Here is a 4,593-nt window from a genome sequence, read left to right as displayed (position 1 = left end):
AAAGTGATACTCATAGTTGTTTTAATTTGCATCACTCTAATCAATAATGATTTGGAGCATTTTTATATGATTATATATAGCATTAACTTCTTCATTTAAGAAGTGTCTATTCATATCCTTTGGCAATTATCAATTGGCGAATGACTTGCAACTTTGTAAATTTGATGCAGTCCTCTATATATTTTAGAAATGAAACCTTTATCAGAACTCATGGTTGTGAAGATTATTTCTCAGTTTTCTGCTTACCTTTTAAATTTGACAGCACTGATTTTATTAGTGCAAAAACTTTTATTTAAAAAAGTTAAAATCATTAATTTTGTAGTTTTTAATATACTCTAATTCTTGTTTGGTCATAGATTTGTCCCATTTTCATAAATCTGTTAGATAATTTCTGCATCTGTTAATTAGTCTATAGTGTAGCTCTTTATGTCTAAATACTGTACCCATTTTGACTTTCTTTTGGTATAGTGTGTGAGATTTGAGTCTATGCCTAGTTTTTGTCATACTATTTTCTAGTTTTTTAAACAATTTTTGTCAAATATTGAGTTCTTATTCCATTCTATATTGTGATGTCTTTGGGTTTCTCAAACAGTAGAATACTGTAGTCATTTACTACTGTTTCTTTTAAACCTATTCTAATCCACTGATCCATTACTCTATTTCTAGCGAAGCAGTACCAGGCAGTTTTAATGACTGCTGCTTTGTGATATAGTTTTCTATCTTATAGAACTAGATCACCTTTCTTTACATTTTTTTTCATCAGTTCCCTTACTATTCTTGACTTTTTGTTATTCCAGATGAATTTTGTTACTATTTTTTTTCTAGCTCAGTAAAATAATTATTTAGTAGTTTGGTTAGTATCATACCAAATGAGTAATTTAACTTGAGCAGAATTGTCATTTTGATTATATTAATATTAGCTCAACACTTGTGAGCAACTGAAATTTTCAAATTATTTAGATCTGACTTTATTTGGATGAGAAGTCTTTCTATTTGTGTTCATACAGTTTCTGGGATTGTCTTGGGAAGTAGATCCCCAAATATTTAATGTTGTCTATAGTTACTTTAAATGCAATTTCTCTTTCTCTTGCTCTTGGGCTTTGTTGATCTTAAATAGAAACGCTGATGAATTATATGGGTTTACTTTATATCTTGCTACTTTGCTGAGTTTGTTAATTGTTTCAAGAGTTTTTTAGATAATTTTCTCAGGTTCTCTAAGTATACCATCATAGCATCTATAAAGAGTGAATGCTTTGCTTCCTCATTGCCAATTCTGATCTCTTCATTTTTTCCCCTTTTACTGTTAGAACTAACATTTCTAAAATTATGTTGAATAGCATTGGAAATAATGGCCATCCTTTTTTTCCACTCCTGATCTTAATGGAAATGCTCCATGTTTATCCCCACTATATATATATATATATATATATGCATATATATATAGTATTTGATGATGGCTTTTATACATATACTACTTATTATTTTTATTCCTAAAGTTTCTAGTATTTTTAATAGGAATGATGTTGAATTTTATCAAAGGCTTTTTCAGTATCTATTGAGATAATCATATGATTTCTGTTGGTTTTGCTATTGACATATTCAATTATTTTGAGTGTTTTCCTAATATTGAACCATCTCTGCCTACTTGGTATAAGTCCTATCTGATTATGGTATATTATACTAGTAAAATCTTGCTGTAATCTCATTTCTAAAATTTTATTTAAATTTTTTGCATCAATGTTTATTAGGGAGATTGGTCTATAATTTTCTTTTGTCTGTTTTGGTTTTTTGTGGTTTAGGTGTCACGTTTGTATCATAAAAGCAATTTGGGGAGGAGGACCTGGAGAGGGATGGGGGAGGGGAGGAGGGGAGGGGGCGGGGCCGCGCGGGAGCCAGAGTCTGAGGGGGCCGTGGCGGCGGCGGCAATGTCTGTGCAGGTCGTGTCCGCAGCGGCTGCCGCCAAGGTGCCGGAGGTGGAGCTGAAGGACCTGAGCCCCCCGGCCCCGGGGCCGCAGCTCTGCATGAGTGCGCCGGCCGTGGCCGCCACGGCCCCTCCGGCGGGCGCCGGCAACCCCGAGCACCCGGCCCCGGCCCCGGCCCCGGCCCCGGCCCGGGCCCCGGCCCCGGCCCGGGCCCCGGCCCCGGCCCCCGGCCCCGGCCCCGGCCCCGGCCCCGGCCCCGGCCCCGGCGGCTCTCAGCCCCGCCGCCGCCCCGCCCGCCGGGAAGGTGCCGCAGGCGTCGGCCATGAAGCGGAGCGACCCGCATCACCAGCACCAGCGGCACCGCGACCGCGGCGAGGCCCTGGTCAGCCCCGACGGCACCGTCACCGAGGCGCCTCGCACCGTCAAGAAGATCCAATTTGCTGATCAGAAGCAAGAATTCAACAAACGTCCCACCAAATTGGACGCTGCTCTCTGTCCCGTTCTATCTCTCCATCATCTACTGATAGCTACAGGTCAGCGGCTTCATATACAGATAGCTCTGATGATGAAACTTCCCCACGGGACAAACAGCAGAAGAACTCCAAGGGCAGCGGTGACTTCTGTGTCAAGAACATCAAACAGGCAGAGTTTGGTCGGCGAGAAATTGAGATCGCAGAGCAAGAGATGCCAGCACTGATGGCTTTGAGGAAGAGAGCTCAGGGAGAAAAGCCTTTGGCTGGAGCCAAGATTGTGGGCTGCACTCACATCACTGCTCAGACGGCGGTTCTTATGGAAACGCTGAGTGCTTTAGGGGCTCAGTGTCGATGGGCTGCCTGCAATATCTACTCTACCCTCAATGAAGTGGCTGCTGCCCTTGCAGAAAGTGGATTTCCTGTCTTTGCAGGGAAAGAAGAATCAGAAGATGACTTCTGGTGGTGCATTGACCGCTGTATGAATGTAGAAGGGTGGCAGCCCAACATGATCTTGGATGATGGAGGGGACCTAACCCATTGGATTTACAAGAAGTATCCCAACATGTTTAAGAAGATCAAGCGAATAGTAGAAGAGAGTGTTACAGGAGTTCACAGGCTGTACCAGTTATCCAAGGCTGGGAAACTGTGTGTGCCAGCCATGAATGTCAATGATTCAGTCACCAAACAGAAGTTTGACAACCTCTACTGCTGTCGGGAGTCCATTCTTGATGGGCTTAAAAGGACAACAGACATGATGTTTGGTGGGAAGCAAGTGGTAGTCTGTGGCTATGGAGAGGTGGGAAAAGGATGCTGTGCTGTCCTGAAGGCCATGGGTTCCATAGTGTATGTGACTGAGATTGACCCCATCTGTGCCCTGCAGGCCTGCATGTATGGATTTCGACTTCTGAAATTGAATGAGGTCATTCGGCAGGTGGACATTGTCATCACTTGTACAGGTAATAAGAATGTGGTGACAAGAGAGCATTTAGACCGCATGAAGAACAGCTGCATCGTTTGTAATTTGGGACATTCCAATACGGAGATTGATGTGGCAAGTCTTCATACCCCAGAACTGACCTGGGAACGAGTGAGATCTCAAGTTGATCACGTAATCTGGCCAGATGGAAAGAGAATAGTGTTATTGGCAGAGGGCCGTCTGCAGAACCTGAGCTGCTCAACAGTGCCTACGTTTGTGCTCTCCATCACTGCCACTACTCAGGCTCTGGCTTTGATAGAGCTTTACAATGCCCCTGAAGGCGCTATAAACAGGATGTCTACCTACTGCCCAAGAAAATGGATGAGTATGTGGCAAGTCTTCATCTGCCCACCTTTGATGCACACTTGACCGAGCTAACAGACGAGCAGGCTAAGTACTTGGGCCTCAACAAGAATGGACCCTTCAAGCCTAACTACTACAGATATTAAGTTCCTGTAACTGAAGCCAGAAGACATTTTAAGGAACAGGACCCCCTAATTCTTATCTCCTCTACTATACAGAACAAAACCCAGCAAGCTGCTTCCCTGGTCAGAGCCACCTGCCATGCTCACCCCATAGACAATGTGTTAGATTATTTATTTATTAAAAACTAGAATCCTGTGCCCTTGGCCTCAGCCCATGGTTTGGTTACTGCCCTGAGGGCTGTGAGAGCCACAGAGGATGGGCTGGGAGGAAGAAAGGGTGTGGGAAAGCCCCTTCTACCCCACTCTGACATCTTCAGCATCGTTCTCCATTAGATGTGAGTTGTTTGTGGCCATGTGTCTATTGTCCAGGGTATCTTTACCATTCAGGGATTCCAGAGTCTTTGTCCCTTAGTGGGGAGTTTTGTGACAGATCTTCAGTTGCTGACCTCTTGTCCTTCCCCAGGTGAGACCTCTGGAAAGCCACTCAATCAGCATGGCCACAGGGCCTCAGCCTTGGCCAGCACTATCACTGCCTTCTCTGACAAAACTATTGAGGGGGAAGGGTGACAGCTTCGGTGAACCCCACAAAAATTCAGCTGTACCTGGCTCTACTAGGGGGTCCCCTTCCTTATCCAAGACTCCTACTTATATGTTTATTGCCATTTGGACATTAATTCTCAGGAGACTGTGCCTCCATAACTTTCTCAGCAGCTCTGGTATTGCTTGGATTTTTTTTTTAAACCAGCTTTCCAAATCAACCAAAGCTCTGCTCAGGAAGTGGGAACCAAATCCATGAG

General features: G+C 44.0%; 1 pseudogene; it reads left to right on the top strand.

Moving 5' to 3' along the window:
* The first annotated feature begins 1,925 nt into the window (after positions 1-1,925).
* Positions 1,926-4,236, top strand: LOC141521785 (putative adenosylhomocysteinase 3 pseudogene; annotated as a pseudogene).
* The last annotated feature ends 357 nt before the right edge of the window (positions 4,237-4,593 follow it).

Source organism: Macrotis lagotis, chromosome 1, assembly GCF_037893015.1.
Source record: "Macrotis lagotis isolate mMagLag1 chromosome 1, bilby.v1.9.chrom.fasta, whole genome shotgun sequence".
NCBI lineage: Eukaryota > Metazoa > Chordata > Mammalia > Peramelemorphia > Peramelidae > Macrotis > Macrotis lagotis.
This window is presented reverse-complemented; position numbering and strand designations above follow the sequence as displayed.